The sequence below is a fragment of the Trachurus japonicus genome, chromosome 19 (assembly GCF_045865225.1).
Source record: "Trachurus japonicus isolate A0001 chromosome 19, Traja_1.0".
NCBI lineage: Eukaryota > Metazoa > Chordata > Actinopteri > Carangiformes > Carangidae > Trachurus > Trachurus japonicus.
This window is the reverse complement of record NC_140925.1, coordinates 21,585,131-21,602,696: the sequence shown is the minus strand read 5'-3', so window position 1 is coordinate 21,602,696 and position 17,566 is coordinate 21,585,131. Positions and strand designations below refer to the sequence as shown.

Sequence of the window (17,566 nt, the reverse complement as noted above, 5' to 3'; positions counted from 1 at the left end):
AAAAACAGGTTCTGATACTGAGACTGATGAGGCTGAGTTGCCGTTTTATCCAGGTCTTTTTTCACTTGACAAAAAAAAAGGGAATGGACTGTAAGGAAATCTAGATTTTCTATGGCATCTGTCTGTGAAGCTTCAGACATGTAAGAAATGCAGCTGCTGAAATATGTAGTTGGGAGTTGAGATATTATTATTGCTATGAGATAAAAACTGTGTAGCATAGGCCTAGATCTACTTATCTCTAAGTCCAGTGTATGATTAAATGTGTAATGAATGCATGATTACTCTTAAAAACCTCCCTCTTATTCTTTGCAAAAATAAAATGTAAAAGGATTAGTTTTCATCCGTGTACTGGCAAAATTCCACGCATTGTGAGGCTTCGTTAAAATTTGTATTTATTTGTTCCCTTAAAAATATCCATGTTACATAAGCCCACATTGAATGGAGACATCAGTGAATGTAACCTCACATCCAAAGGTTAACTATTGTTGTTCTTTGGCAACAAGGAAGATCTGTGTTTGGCTGCAGGACAAAGAACAGAAAAGGGAGTTTGGTGCATTTTATTGCGGTTGAGGAAAAAAAAAAGAGCTGAAAGTATGAGATACACTCATGAAAAAAAAAAAAAAGTAAAAGAAAGAAGCAAATGCCATTGCAGGAATGCTGTACTTCTCATGTTGCCTCGCATCATTTCAGCAGAGCAGAGAGCACATCTGGAGGGAGCAGGACATCCACTTTTGAGGACTGGCCCCCATAAAAGGCGAGGGGCGGGGTCTGGGCTGGTGTTGAGTTTCACAGCCAGAGAACGTGACTGCCATGGTTGCCTCTGCGCGAGCCGTGCCAAACTTGCCTGCTCTGTGAAAGCGGCTTGCCGCCTCTTACCTACGGTTTGTCCGGGGAAGGGGGGGCCTCATTTAACTCTGCGCTCGTTTTTAAGAGCCAACGCGTTTTTTTTGGAGATTTGAGAGTCGGCAGAAGAAAAAAAAAAAAACTTTGAGAAGAGTAGAGCTATCACTGCGGAGAAATAACAGCTGCGCGGCTGAACTTCACCAGCAGGGAGAGGAGAAGAGGAGAAGAGGGGGAGAAGTTCCAGCAGCAGCCCGAGGGGACCGGGAGGAGGAGTCAACAGGTCCCAGGTATTACCATCCACTTGTCATTGACAGCTCGTCAACATCTGACAGCATGCCTCCGTGTGTCGGTCTCCTAGTCAGGCGGCGGTGGGGTGCAGGTCAGCCGGGTAGCAGCCCCTTCACCTGGGGGACTCTAAATGCGTCACGCAGCTTGTCCACGGTTGTGATGTGCACGAGTGTTACAGGTTTTTATTATCACCGTTCACTGTCACAAACTGTCCGAATAACCCGAGTTATGAACGAAACTCCTGTCAAGTTGCTCAGGTCATACACGACCACTAGCACCCGGTCGCGTTGCAAAAAACAAGAAAAAGAAAAAGAAAAAGACAAGAAGACACCGGGTAGCTAACTGTCTCCGTCCAGGCGACATTATATCCAGTGGATGCGACGTGTGTTGGGGCAGCTAGCATGCGAAGCTAACAGCTCGTCTGCTCCTCGGCGGGGCTTTACAGACACTGGGACAGAGGAGAGCGCTGACAGCTCCCCTGGGGCAATTAGCTAAACCAGCCTGCTAACCACTGAGCCCGGCGTCTCACAAGAGTGCCGATATATGGAGTCAAAAACGTGCAACGTGTGTGTGTGTGTGTGTGTGTGTGTGTGTGTGTCCGAGAAGAGCTAGTTTGTTTTTGCACAATCAGGACAACGGAATGTGGAGAAATGTTTTTTTTTCTTCCCCTCCTTCTTTTTCTTTTTCTTTCTCCACACCGTGCAGTTGCAAATGTTGGTGCCAGTGCTGTGTGACTGAGGGCTACTTTGGGTTTGAGGTGAACTTTGCTCGAGTGCATCATTTACTTTGTTGATACGGATCATATCAGGAGCCCACTTCCTCTCCTCGGTGTGGCTGGAGGTGGATGAACAGGCACAAGCTCACACTGGGGCAAAACCACAGCCCGCATTCTTCAGATGTGCTCTAATAAAGAGCTGGAAACTTGATGACCTGACACACACACATACACACACGCACACACACACACATACACACACGCACACACATAGACGCACACACATTCTTGTGTCGCATAAACAACAGAAATGAAGAACTACAAATTGACAGACATCTCAACCAATTTGTTAACACCCCTGATTAACCCCTGTCAAGATAATGTGCCAATTTGAGGTGTCTGGATCTCAGCAAATTAAATGTCAGGACTGTGTTATAGCATTTCAGTTACATACCCTGCAGCATCAGAGACCTGCAGTGTTATCTTGTAAAATGTAGGCTTGTAAAAACCAACAATTTACAATGCTCATTACCCTCCATTTAAGGCAGTAACAAGTACTTTGTAGAAGACCCCATTTTTGTCTGGCTAATCTGTTGCGCCGTTGCACCTCATGCATTTGGCACAATGTTTGTTGAATGATATTTTATGACGCTAAAGATTTTTTTACGACACTTCAGTCAGCTGCAGAGGAGGCAGTGCAGATTTCTTTGAGATTTGTGAGGTGGAGCTGGAGGAAGAAGAAGATGCTTTCTCCTGTGCAAACCGGTGACATTCAGAGCAAGATGCGTTAGAGGCCAAGTCACTCAGTGGGAAATTCGGTATTTGTCAGGGTTTTCCCTCCCTGTCACCTCCTCTTTTGGTGTGATTCACAGTTAAAGGTTGCGCTGTCACCATAATTGGAAGGGCTTGTGCTAAACGCAAGGTTGTTAACCTGCCTGCTAAACTGACACCTATGATAATAACCTTTAGATGTTTCCTGTACACTGTTTTAATCTGCTGTCTATTCGCCGTATTTTACCTGTTGAGGGTCATACCCATCATCGTTTAATTCTAAAACTATAGCTCCTGTCTCCAAGGTGGAAATGGGTGGAGGTCATCTAAAAGATGTGGTGTTGGCATCAATGCGTAAATCATATTTTAATCTCAGATCAAACATAGTGAGATATATTTGGAGGCAGCAGCTGTAGTCACATAAAGGACAATTTAAAAAATGTGTTTTCTGCAACAATATGACTGACAAACTTGAAAATGATGTGTTTGTGGAGATGTAACGCTGCCCAGTGTTGTTTCTGAAAGTTCATCGGTTTGCCGTTTAGCAGCACTGGCGATAGTTGTCTGTGATACTGTCAAACCTTCTGTGTCAGGCGTCAACGGGAAGTCGCCTCGCTCCTCGTGTGAACAGTGCCAGTTAAAAGCCTCACACGCCTCAGTTTCACATGGTGCTAAATGTGTCATCATCATGGAGGTAGCGGTACCACCCGCTTTGACTCCTCACAACCACCACCCCCCCACGATGTCCCCGTCCTTCCCCTGTAGATTGTAAAGTCAAGTGCAAAACGCCACTGGAAAGGAAATTTCTTCTTTGTTCTTGAAAAACAGTAGTAGTATAAGTGAGTCAGTGACTCCTAGATTTGACAGTTTTTATTTGACACCTCTGATGACACATCACGTGTGGAACAATTTATTTTAACCGATGAAAGACGATGTGTCATTAAATGCAACAGCATTGTTCACATTCAGGGACAGCTTCATGCAGGAAAATCAAAGCTTCGATCAATCAAAAAGCTGTTTTTCTAACATAATCAGTTGATTCCTCTGAGTTACATTTTCCTCTGATTCTCCAGAGTAGTGTTCTTTTGTGTTGAATTTGAAAATGTTGAGTCATATTGCATGGAAAGTTAGAGAACGAAAGACAAAACTTTGGCTAAATTTGGCTCTGGGCCTAGTTTTCTCTGAAAAAGTCTCCAGTGTGTCAGGTGGTTTGGTTTGGTTTGGCCTGTATTGGTCCAAACACAGTCTCTCCGCCACAGCAGCTCGCTCCCCGGCTGTCGCCGAGCAGGGCTGACTCACGAGGCTGTGGCCGTGCAGCACAAACTCATCTGGCTCTGACAGATGAAACATGCTCCCCACAATGGCAGGGCACCCAGGAGATGTCACCCAGCTCCTGCTTAACGGTAAACACCTCTACCCAGTCCCACGCACACACTCAGTCAGCGGTGGCTCTTAGAGTGAAAACCGCCTTGCGCAATAAGAGTTTCACTTGCTCTAAATAAGACAAAAACAAGAACCTGTTTTGATGCGTCCATCATGTTTTGCTTTACCAGTTAACCATGTTGCCAGTTTGTCAGCAACCAACATCTTTGGCTTCACAGAGAAACTGTTACTCGTACAGATGGAGTAGTGTAGCTTTACACTAATAAACCAGTCTTGACCTACATGAAACAGGCCCCAACTCTGTCAGAATAAGTAGAAATAAATTGGGATATTACAGTGGTTTGGCCATGGTGCCCAATGACGTAGTCATTGCCTTAGGGAATGGGGCGAGTGTGGGAAAAGCAGGAGAGGAGAAGGGTGGGAGCCGATACCAGGAGAGTATAGCTGAAGCCGAGTGGGATTTTTTATTTTTTTGAGAGAGAGTGGAGGCGCTGTGATGTTGGGATGTGGGAGCTCCACTCACGTCGGCCGGCGGCAGTTAGACAGGCCCGCTTTTGCATACTGATTCTCCCCCCGCGGCTCTCCGCACAGCAAACTGGTCTACACGGCCCTCTCAGCCACGCGAGGGTAACTCACCCCTGCCCCTCTCCCCCCACTCTCCCACCCCGCCGCCTCTTTTGCACCGCCTCCTTTTATTCCTCTTTTTATGGCTTTGATGGTATTAAATAATCTTTACGTGTCAGAGTGCACAGCTCCCAGTGTTCATGTCGAGAGAGTGAGAGAGCAATTAGGTCAGAGTGGTAGAATAACTTGGTTTCATCCCAGCCTTAAAGCGGCAGGGTACCTCACTTCAACTTGCGCTTTATATTCACCACAAACCCTACAGAGTGAGATTTTCAAAGAGGTCCAAGGCCAGTGGGGTTATCAAAGCACTCAGAGAGAGAACTTCATATCTCTCCGTTTATAGTCTCATAATAAAATGTCCCAGAATGGATCATCGTTTGTGATATTTTAGGTTTCTCACTATGTTAATTTGCCTGAAGAATCAGGCCACGTTTGTCTCCTTTTTTTCCTAATGAGGCTGAGCTAAAGACCCATATAACCCATTATCCTGGTTATTGATTTGGGATGTGTTTCAAACTGCAGATTGTTTTGGTAGACCTCGGAGTTATTGACATATTTATCCGCAGTTGTTGTGCAGATTATTATTTTCTTTCCAGACAAACACGTCCTCGAGATCACGCAGAACAGTAACAAATCCAAAGCCTTGTGTTTCTGTTTCTGTCGTCGTTCCCGCTCCACATGATCCCTGTTGTGAAGTTTCCCATAGCTTGTTGTCCCATGTTTGAGATTGCATTTCTACCACTTGGCATGTGAACGTTCTGGCCCATGGCACAGCATTTCATTGCCGTCTTCACAGAGTTTCATACTATTTTCCACACTCATTTTGTACCTTGGCTTTTTATGAAAGTGTCTCTGCCCGGTCGGACAGTCCCCCGGCGTGACGGCTGACATTTCCAGTGAAAGAGCCCTATTGTTGGTTCTTAATCCCCCTCCACCCTCCTCTCCATAAAACAATGGTGTCAATTGCTTCCACTGAGTACATCCACAGCTCTGAGTGAGAGACAGGCTGGCCGGGCCTGTTAGCTATCCTGCCAGCCGTCCTACCATCCAGCCAGGCCGAGCTCTTCATTCCCAGTGATAGCTCTGTGCTCCAGCCCACAGATTCCTCCTCAGGCATCTGCGCTAATATTATCTCCGTAGCATGAGAACTAGCCCTTGATCGTGGCTGCACTGCCACCTCGTAAATGCACAAATAATGGCTTGTGTACATATTTATTTTCCCGGGGAGACAGTGGAGCAGACCGGTCGGTGGCTTCGACACACCCCCTTCCCCCACCTTCTTAATGAATGGTCTCCATTCTATTTTCCTTCATTTTCCCCAGGACACTGCCATTAAGTTTGACAGATGATATGTTCTTTCACTGAAACAGTGATCCTGAGCACACTGTCACTGGAAATTGGATTTGCACACCCACCCCCTTTGCTCCTTGCCTTTTTCTCCATCTCTCCTCTTCCCTCCGTCCTCCTTTCCTGTTGCTCTCTCTCTCTCCCTCTCTCTCTCTCTCTCTCTCTCTCTCTCTCAGTCTACACTGGGGGACATGCCGTTAATATTCCTTTTAGAGCCGCGCCGTACAGCCGAGCTGCCAAGTTAACCCTCTGCTGCCATGAGTCAGACACCTAGCCAGATAGCCAGTGTCACTTATACAGATGACTAGCCAATCTGCCCTCAAGCGCTCCTTGATTATAACAGTAGTTTCCTTTGCCAAGTGTGTGTCTGCTGTCTGTTATGACATAGTGTTTGTGTAGAAGAACAAAACCTTCCTCTCTCGGACAATAGAATATAAAAATCATTGCTCTGTTCCCAGATAAAGACAAAAATATTAGACGCATGGCTTCAGAATAAATCTGCAATTTATTGCTGATTTACCTTATCGATTAATCTGCTGATTATCTCCCCCAACTAATCTTATTACCTGCTCAGGGAAGTAGTCGAAATGTCCATCCCAGCTGACATTATCAAATGCATTGGTTTATCTGACCCACATTTCAGAATGCAAAATGTTCAGTTATGTTGGATACAAGCAGAAAATACTTAATGGAAAAGCAGCAACCTGAGATTGTTTTGTGGTTTAGCACAAAATGCCTGGAATGATTAAATGATGGTCAAACAAATCCGCTCCAGATTACAGCTCTGTAGCAGTTACTTATGGGCCGGACTGCTCTTCATCATAACGAGATCTCATCTCCGATCCTAATTAAGACACTTGAGAGGGTCTGTGTTATTCCCAGCTGGCTGTAAGGAACATTACACTCGAATCTCCTGTGCGGTGGCCATGTCCATTTTCCAAGCTCGACACAAAACCAAAGCATCTTAACACTGATTCCAGTGGAACAAATCCCCTCTATTGTGCCTCCTGTGTGGGCGTATGTGGCAGTTGATGGTGTGTTACCCAGCTGCTGTGGTTGCAGCTGCCTGCACATTAGCCTGAGCTTTGCAAGGCCACATTTATCAGAGTGAAGTGAATACCACGGTGAAGAGATAATGGTCCTGAACCAAGATGATACAACTCTTGCTGCTGCTGCTGCTGCTAGCCGGACGAGCTAGCTGCTTGTTAAGTGACTCAGCTCATAGCATCGTTATCGTACTTGCTCTGCTGCTTCGGCTTGTGCCCGCCAAGCCCATGTAGCTAGTGAGCCACTGCTACTTATTCTGTCTCCACTGGCTGTCATCACAGTGCAGCCGGACACGGTGAAGAGCCATCAAACCAAATCACTGTCACGCTGAAAGGTTGCAGTGCAGAGTCTGTCCGAAGACTGGATTCCTGTGTTTCCAGCTGGAGGAGTGGACGCCGAGCCAAAATTCCCCAAAAACAGAGCAGCACAAGATGACTACAGGCTGTTAACATTTACCTTCGTGTCGGTTTATAAGGCACTAGTTGATCTTGAGCACTGTGTCCTTTTAAGGTACATCAATATTTGTCTTGTTTGTAGTTTGCACATACAGAAAATAGACTGAATGAGTTCCTGTATTTGTGAGATTGTTCACAAATACATGTAAGGCAAATACAAAACAAAGTCGATAGATGTTTACTAGCAAGAGCACAACCAGAGAATACGAATCACACTCCTTCTGTCAGTGAGACATCATCAATAATGGCGGATGCTTTGATTGGCTTTGTGTTTCATTTCGTGTCAACATAATTTCCATTTTTCTTGGCTTTTTGTGTCGCAGTAATAATTCTGTAATATGGCCCACCAGGCAGCATATGGCTGCCATTTATGATCAACAGCCCCTGTAAAGAGGTGACTGGAATATGCAAATGTCGGCATTCTAATGGAACAGTAATGTAATGAAATATGTCGTATATGGCCAATAATGAGCTCCGGTTATTGAGCGTTGATGGCTTCTTCTCAGCCTTTGTTGTTTCACTAACTGCAGCTTTCTTGTTTGCTCTTCATGGCACACATACACAATATCATACAACACACACACAAACACACACACTCACTCATTGAGAGAGACTTAGATACATGAACAGCACATTCTCAGTGATTCATGGCATTGGGTAAAAAGCATATTGATAAATACCTGGAATACTTGCCCATTGAAATTGTGAAACTAAATTGGCCAGAACTGAGACAGATGCGGCGCAGTAAATTAAACAAGCAATCTTCTCTGTTGGGTGACAGCACAATGGTGATTAGGATTTCATGTGAGCTGCCCTACATTATTTATGGTTGTGCTGTGGGCTGCCTGCAGTTGAATAGACCCACAGTCCATTGACTGGGCACATTACAGGAGGCCGACTCGTAGCGAGAGGGGGGGGGGGGGTTAAAAATGGCTTTATTTCCTCTCGAGGAGGTCCATTTTCATCTAAATGAAGGTGGAAGCCCCAAGCGTGTTGTTTCCAGGCTCTGGGTGTGTGAAATGTGTTGACTGCGTTCCAGGAGGCTTCTCCGCACGGTTCGCCTCCGTGTTCCAGGGTGAATTCTGCAGGACCTCCCTTTTGTGCACATCAACCATCCCCCTAGTTTTCTTAGTCACTGCCTACTCAACTTTGTGCCCGGCGCACTGTTTTCTTTACACATTCGAGCCCAAATCTGATTTGTATTTGTACTTTCCTACATAACATAGTAGATAAGATGTGCTGCTGACACTCTTTGCATTAAGAAAACAAAGCCTGCATCACTACTTTCCCTTGATAGTTTCCTATGATAGTTTGCTGATCTGTATTGTTTTGCATGGAATCCACAGTGGAACAAATGTGTCTTTCTTGTGTCAGACAGGTTTGGACAAGAACTAGATATTCTTTTCTCATCCACAAAGGAAGAGAATAAACAGTGAAGCTCAAATGTGAGGTGTTTCCATCTGCAGATTAGCCATGAAATAGAAGTAAAAGGGGCTATGCAGTTTATTTCTTCACGCTCCCTTGCAGTTGACTTATACAAGGTGCAGGGCTGTGAATTAAGGAACAGATCTGAGTCTTTTAAAGGAGTGAAATGGATCATGACAAAGAGATCGAGCCTTATGTAATGCATTCAGTAAATGCCTTGATGGCCTCAATATCCATCTTTCAGATTACTCTTGAACACACCTAGTTCTCAGCTTGCTACAGCCACAAGCTTTTATTGCAACAAACATCAAAGACAGTAGATAATGCTACATCGATACAACTGCACTTATTTACTACTATTTATTACTTTCTTTGTGGTTATTATATTGAACCAGTCGGGGGAAATCCAAACACAACAGGATGTGGTTGTTAAAGCAGAAAAAAGAGCCACACAATCAACAGTGTTAAGGAATGAAAAAACTCATCGTGAGGGGTTTGGGTTGCATGTAGCAGCATGTCAGGTCCCTGTGGGGAGTGGGGACAGTGGTCGCCTGTGCCAGGAGAGTGGTCCTCGCTGCACTTAAAGATGATAACAGTAATATGGATGTGGCTCAAAGATTGCATTGTCCAACCTCATTAACAGAGATAAGAGAGGAAGCCGTAGAACAGGAAGACATCGGAGGCTTATACAAGCACATTCCTGTACGGCTTTAACAAGCATGTTGCATTTACATCAGCTCTTCCGTCAGACCTCGGTAACAAAGTATAAAGCGTCATTCATGAGATCCATAAACAGGCCACAGAAGATTAGATATTGAACCTGGTGTGTATAGGATATGAGCTGTGTTTCCTGTGATGAGGCCTCCGACACACAGTTTATTGTTTCCTGCCGCTAGAGGTCACTCAGTCAAAACATGAAGGGTGATGTCGTAGAGTAGCACGGGATCATGGGAATTGTCGTCTTCACCCTCAAAGTCGTCCGCTTCTTCTATAGGATTTCCTTTGCTTGAATTATCCATAGAGGTGTCCCGTCCAAAACAAACAGAGCAGGGGGATTATGAGCGGTAAAAACACTGACCAGTGTTTGGAAGATTACTTTGGAAATGTAGTTACTCTGTTGAAAATGTAATAGTAGTGTAACTATTTCAATTACTTTCTCAAAGTAATTGTATTTGATTCCATCTTGATTACTTTTGTTAATTTTGAATGAATGCTCTCAACTGTTGACCATTTTCACATTTTAAGACCTTTAGGCTTCAGCAGTAACTTAGACAACATAAAGACGATATAATAAAAGAACTTAAGTTCCTCTTTTTACTGTGAGAACAGCTGTATACTGAACATCTTTGATCATCTGAATATATCTTTTTCTTTTTTCTCTTTGCACTGCACTATAATGTTCGGACCCATGTCTGCAGTCTGAGGAATGCGTTCTTCTCCACCTCCGACAGTGTTGCTGACAGATCGTTTCGCTAGCAGGTCGAGCAGCAGAATGGCACATGACCAGAGAGAGCCAATCAGAAGCGTCGATATCCAACTTGCGGTTTTGGAAGTAGGATGTTGACATGAAAAAACTATTTGAAATATCCAAGCTTTTTCAAATGTAAATAAAATTGTAATCATGGAAATTTCCAAAAGCAACTGTAATTTAATTTCACATTTCCCCCAGTAATGTAACTGATCACAGTTATGTAAATGTTGTAATCAAATTACGTAATGCCCTTATGAGGTTGAGAACCTGAGACCCCGGCGAACTTTCGTTTCAGTCGTTGTTCTTCTGCACCCAGACGTTCAGGAGGCGGAGGAGGAGTACAGGGGTGACTGGTGCGGTTCAGTGGTGAACGCAGACATCAGTGGCAGCAAGAATGTGAAAAATGAAGAGCAAACAGTTTGCAGAGCATTTGGAGCCGTGCCCACTGTCACACCTATGCACATGTGAAAAAGGCTGCTTCCTGTGCCTTTTCATTCAGCCCTGTTCACCTCCTGATATCACTGACTGACTGACTGGGGTTTGCCTGATGTGTTCAGCTCATTGTTTTTGCTGTTTAATCTGTTATACTTATCAGTCAGTCAGTTGGAACAAACAACACAATTACAGCAGTGATGATATAATGTTTGCAGAATGATTTTTTCCCTCCTTGCAGCTCGTACGGTTGCTGCAGGTTTTCTGCTTGTTTAGTGGCAAAGTGAAAACAGGTGTGTGTCATCTGTGTGAGCTCCCTCAAGTTGTCGAAAGAAAAGGCAGCGCTGCTTTGTACATGTGAATCTATTAACTTTGTAGCGTTCACATGTGCTGATACCTGACTTAAAATTACAATAATAAGCTTTGTGTGTGTTTGTCATTGTGCCAGTGACTGTGTTTTACTCACATCTGTCCTCACCGGTCTGTAAATGGAAAGCAGCTCTAAGGATGTGGGTTTACTTTGTTAATTTCACTGCAGCTTTGTGTCTCAAAATAACTTTTCGCTGCATTTGGACTGTGAAAAACACTCGAGTGCTTTGAGCGATTTTGCTCGAGGGATTCTGAAGCTCTGTGTCTGCGTCTGAAAAAACTCCTCATCTGCTCTGTGTGCGTCGGAGATGTGGGATATGAAAATGGAATGCCACCTCTAATTTGTGTTTTTGTTTGTGCGTTGCACTTCTGGTTGCATCACTGTATATTTTCTGCCCATGCACATGTTACGAAATGGCTGACAAGAAGGCTATGTTTGTTTTACTGGTGAAATTAACTGCCACCGCCGCTTGGATGGATGTCTATTGCGTGAGTGTGCGCTAATTGTCCTTCCGCACAACAGTGTGTTTTCATTCGCCGCTGGCCTCTGGCCCAGGATGCCCACTCCAACTCCGGTCCACTTGTCCAGAGCACCAAAACAATGCCGAGCTGCCGTGCTTCCTCAGAGAGCCACTGTCGGACAGTCCCCTGGGGGTGGGGTGTTTTATCATAAGTCTGTGCCAAATCTGGTCCCTGCACTCAATTGCCTCTTTGTCATTTCCTCTATGTGAATGTCAGAGCGGCTGAGCTGCGGCTCCGCGGATTCCCTGCGTTCAGATACCTTGCGTGGCTTTGAGCGGGACTTAGACAGCGCTGCTTGTCTCCCCCTCAACCACAACTGTAGCCCCCTTCATCCCCCAAACATTGTTTTCCTATGGAGTGAAACTTACTTTTTACCCTCTCTCATGAAGCATGAAATACAGGCTTTTATATTGGCATTGGCAGGTATTTAAACTTCTGATCTGATCCAGGCTGTACTCATTAAATCGTCAGAATGATGTAACGTTTCGCTGCTGCTGCTGTGTGCCAGCATGGCATGTTTTTCCACTTAGGGACTCCAATATTTGTCTCTGTCATAAACACATGGCATCTGGTTGCCAGTAGTGGGCCCGGCCTACATTTGGACGCTGACATCGAAATGCAGCTGTATTCTGTGGAGAGAAGCCGCCTTGCGTGGGTTTGATAAATGTTACTAATCACCTATTGACCCACTGGGGTCAAGCCTCTGCCCTGTTGCCCATCACCCTCCTCCTCCCCGCTGTCTTCTCTCTGCCTCCTTACACTCTCTGTGGATAGCCTTTATCTTGCTCAGGCAATACTTTTCCTCTCCAACACTGCGTGTCCACCACCAGATACCAGGCAACACAACTATGCACTTTTCCTTGTTCGCAGTCAAGTGTGAGATTTTTTTTTTTCCCTTCTAGATTTATCTCTCCAAAAATATCTTGTATTTCCCCTTGTGGCCTGTGAAATACATTTATGTTGTGAATGTGATTAGATACACTGAGGCAGAACAGATATGCTCTGCTCACTGTGTTCTCAGCTTTAGTTTTGACCTTTGCACTAATAATATCGCAGCCAGTTTTTAGGACCTTACTGGAGAGATAAGTAAATAGAAGAAAATGTGAGATGATCAGAGAAATAATCTCCTTGAAGAAAAAAAGAATTTAGTTGAAATACCAAGGACAAGGAGGTATAAATGTGCATGCACACACACACACACACACACACACACACTGAGTATCTGTGCTGGATGGGGTTTCTGTTCAGCTTTTTTTTTTCCACTGGCAGTGTAAAGAATCGAAGGGGAGCTTTTGTTCTTTTGAAAATCCACCTGATAATGTCGGTAGCTGGCTCTTTGCCTGAGCTGGTCGGATTAAAAAGACGAGAGAGAGAGAGAGAGAGAGAAAGAGAGAGAGAGAGGAGAAAAAAACCTCCCAGTCTCCAGTGCCCAGCCCAGTGTTACACACTTTACACACCCAACACAGTGGCCCAGATTTTCTACAATCCCCCAGTGAAACAGCTCTTCTGTTTTGGAGCCTTTAGAAATGGATGGCAAATTTTATTTTCATGGGAGAATCCTCAGAGTTGAAGAGTGCAGCGCAGGTAGGAATAATCAGGCTGGACACACAATAATGGCATCAGTGTGATGCTGAAGTTTTCTGGGTTCACAGATAGGCCATTACTCCATCCTCTTCCCCCTTCCAACTTAAATGTTCCACATGAGACTGATTGAGCCATTTCGTATTGCTAAGCTGCGTGAAGAGTGCTACTTTTATAATGAAAGAATACTGCTAAATCAAGGCTTGACAAATCTACTTTCTCCATGTCCCCACATTGAGGGTTGGCGGATTAGGCTCTAATTTTAGCGCCACTTATCTCTTCAGCTGCTTTTAAGAATTAGTTCCAAATAACAAAAAAGTGTGAAAAATGTGAAGGGTTTTTGGGGGTTGGATGGGAGGTAGTTGGGTATTGTCGGGGATGCAAGGCTGTGAAAAAGAGATTGTCTAGTGGCAGTGAGGGCCTTTGCATAAAAGTTCAAATTTACATACAAATCTGCAAGGAGAAAAAAAAGCAGTGTTTGTGGCAGCTGGGTGGAAGGCAGTTGTTAAACGGAAATCTTTGAGGAATTTTTCAATTGCTGTCGGTCCCACCGCACAGTGTCTCGACTGGCTTCATGAGATCACAAAGCCTGATGGAGTTTTCAAACAACGCAGACCGTGAAAAATTTAACACAACTTTTTTTTTTTCCACTCCGTCTGTCTCCCTCTCTCTCTCTCTCTCTCTCTCTCTCTCTCTCTCTCTCTCTCTCTCACACTCTCGCTGTCCCTCCATCTCTCAGAAACTTCGATGCTGCTGGGTGTTTGTTATTGAAGCTGAATGTGTGATGAATGAACAGTTGGTCGGAAAAGCCGCTGTGTGTTTGCTTCAGCCGTCGACTTAATGCAAGTCAGCACTAAGTTCATCTAGTGTAAACAGAGTCAGTCTTCTGGGCCGGCTGTAATGTGGCTAAGACCCTGATGGTTTTAGACCTCTCCATCTCGCCTGTATATGGCCACCGTGACACGTCATCAATACCAAACAGCCGTCAATGCGTCACTGGAGGCGGCTGCATTTAAAACAAAGGAGGACGCGGTGTCGGTGTGCATTCAGCACTTTTGAATCGCCGTCAGCTTATTGATCCTCCTTCAAGGTCGGCATCAATTCCCCTCTGCCCTGTCTTTTCTGTTTTTTTTGACTGAGCAGGGTAAAGGCATGTTAAAAAAACAAAAACAAAAAAAAACCTGCTGCTCAATTGACTTGTGAGGGAGAAACCCATAAAAAAAACCTGCCATTGTAGTTTCCACTCAGTTTTGCTTCTGTGGGAGCGGAGGCCTTGCCGTTAAGGGCAGTGTTTGGGTGTGATTATGTAATCCATCAGGGTATTACCATAAAGAAGAGGGGGTGGGGCACTCAGGGGTTGGAAGGTAATAGGGGGGGGGGGCTACTGATGATCATCGTCTAGCAACTGCCCAAGGGCAGGAATGTTTTGTGTGACGATGTGTCCGACAGGTGGCTAGGAGACGCTAATTGATTAATGATCAGGGTGATATATGAGCCCCCGCGGCCAGCCTAAACATAAAGGCTCGGAGCACCGGTGTCGCCCTAAATCATTTCCAACCAGGCCAGTAAACCCAAAACAGTTACCTCATTAGCATATGAAAGACCAATCAGGAGGGGGACTGTGCCTTCCAAGCCCTTTGTGGACTGCCTATTGTCAACATCTGAATTAACAGGCTAGCATTTTATGCCAGATGAATAATGACAACAAAGATGGTTTTATAATAAGGGTCACTCAGCACTAATGAATGATTAACATCACCACAATCTAAGCCTTTGATATTGTTGGGATTTGAACCCCGCTCCGTCTCCGCCTGTGCGTGGTGTTGAGCAGAGCAACACTCATCCAGATGACTGTAGTCATAAAGAGAACTCTGGTCTGCTGTGCAGTACCAGAGGCAAACTGCTGTAATTTTACTACAGAGCATAAAATGTCGTTATAAAAATCAAGGTTGAATTGATGTCTTTTCACCATGTGTTATACTCGCTATGATTCCTTATACCTCGACGTGAGATAATTTACTTTCTCTGTGCACATAGGTCAGATTCTTTCTGAATGATTGAGCATTAGTGAAATTCACCTGCCCCCAGATGATCGTATTTTGCACTTGGTGTTCCATATCACCCTGTCACAGTGGATTAGCCTTCCTCAATCTCTGTCTCACTTCCTCTCAGTCTCGGTTTCTGTCTCTCTGATTCTCTCTCTTGTCTCTTCCTCTCACTCTCTCTGGTTATTTACCATTCCACAGGGGGGCCTTGCGTGACTCTCTTCATTGTTTTGTTTGGATGACTCTGAAGGACAATGGCAGTCTGGAGCCTTGGCCGGCACTCAGCGTGTGTGAATCTGCATCTTTCCATTGGGAGTGCTGTCCTCCGATGTCAAGAGAGGTTATGTGATCTATGTGTGACTGAAGGGGGTTTCCACCGCTGAGAGCCAGAGCCTCAAGGAGAGGGGTTTATATTGTGTTGAATGTGCATGTGCGAGCGCGCGTGTGTGCGCACGTGGCCAGTGGAATTTTATACAACCGAGCGAGTTAAAACAACACATTGTGTCTGTTTTAATGTGAGCTCATGACTCTCACCACAGGGTTGCCATTCCCCAGCTAACCGCGCACGTGGAGGCCGCTGGTCGTCCCCTCAATCGCTTTTTTACACATTTTGCGCTGAGCAGCCGTGGAGCCGTGCTGCTGTCACAACATGGAAGTGAATATCCCGCGGCTGACGAATGATTTCACTTGAGCGTCGGACCGCCTCCCGTCAAACCTTTTTAACCATCAGCTCAAACCCAATCCCAGTCCCAGGTGCCAGTCCAAGGCTGCACAGTGAGGATCGGGTGACCCTGCTGCATTACAGGCTCTTCGCTCGGTGCGGCCGTGGCTCCCTGAGCAATCGAGGCCTCCTAGGTGCGGTAAATTGGGTTCCATTTGAAAAGCAGATGGACTTGTCTGGCAGAGCTCCACTTGAGAGGGGCCCTTCCTGTCCTTGTGTGCGCTTGTGCGTGTTTGTGTGTGTGTGTAATTGTTAAAGGTGAGGGTCTGCAGTTAGTTGCTTTCACCCATCAGCAAAGATAAAGACGTGATTACCTCAGGCTACTCCTGTCCACTCTCATCAGTGTATAAGCTCCACGCTTGCACATGCATGGCCACACACGCTATTACAGACACACACATTTGTACGTCTGCAAAAGCTCTGTCCTCGTTTCATCCTACCTACCTGCTCTGTCTCTAAATTAAGCTGTTCCAAGTCTGGTGGGCTAGTAAAAACCACGCCACTCAGATTCACAACAGGAAGTCAGGGCGTGTATACGGCAGGAAGTGGGACGAGGAGTCATTCAGGGTCTGGGCACGAGCCAACTGATTGTCACGTTGGAATGGACACCCGAGGGAACAGCACACAGCCAGAGTCTTACACATTCAAGTGTTGACAGCTACAGTAACAAACATCTCATTATGAAGATCATATAGCAGTCTGGTTAGCTTGCAGCTAAATGCATAATGCATCTTAGCTTGTCTTAGCAGTGCATGGCTGGCCCTGTTTCACTCCCAAAACCAGTGTGACTCTTACATATTTCAAATTGATTTGTAAACAAATGCAGAAGTGCAGCTCTCACACATTAGACCAAGAAGTGTAGTTTTATAATCCAGAAATATTACGATGTTCTTGTGTCAGATATTTGTTTGTGGTGTTGTGTTATTTTCATACTCAGGGCAGGGAAACACATTAAATAGGGCATTTGCATTTGATTACATTGAGGTGCAAATATTTGTGACAAATTGGCTCATAACTTGTCATTAATGGCATTACACAAGCTTTACATAATATGCATAGGTCTAAAGAAGTGTAAAGATAATTCTAGGATTACAATGATCTGCATATTCATTACTACTACTGCTGTGTCAGTGTGTTTTTTCCTCTTACTTTGTCTTATAGAGAAGATTAGTGTGCGTAGCAGGAAGGTGAGCATAATATCCAGCACAAATGAGCATCATTTGCTCGCACCGAAATTCTTAACAAAGCTTGTTTCATTCATCTAGCCAACACTGTGTGTGTGTGTATGTGTGTGAATATTGAGGTTTGTGCAACACCCAGTTGGAAGTGTGTCACATGGGAGAAGGAAACCAATCTGTGTATCAGAGATGGGTGAATTAGTTAAAAAAAAAACCCCGCTGTATTCATATCTGCTGTTTGACCACACTCAAGAGCTTGTGATGACAAATAAGTGTGAAATTCATTTGCTCCTTGTAAAATGGCACCAAGGCCACTTTGACCTGGAGGGAGGGGATTTTTGTGGTGGTG

At 45.0% G+C, this 17,566-nt stretch overlaps 1 protein-coding gene across 6 annotated transcripts in view; it reads left to right on the top strand.

Moving 5' to 3' along the window:
* Positions 1 to 803: 803 nt before the first annotated feature.
* raraa (retinoic acid receptor, alpha a) overlaps positions 804 to 17,566 on the top strand; it is a 146,742-nt gene continuing 129,979 nt past the window's right edge. For all 6 annotated transcript variants that reach the window (XM_085761704.1, XM_085761702.1, XM_085761699.1 and 3 more), the window contains exon 1: positions 804 to 1,130. The gene's annotated coding sequence lies outside the window, so the exon portion shown is untranslated. The remainder of the gene's footprint in view (positions 1,131 to 17,566) is intronic.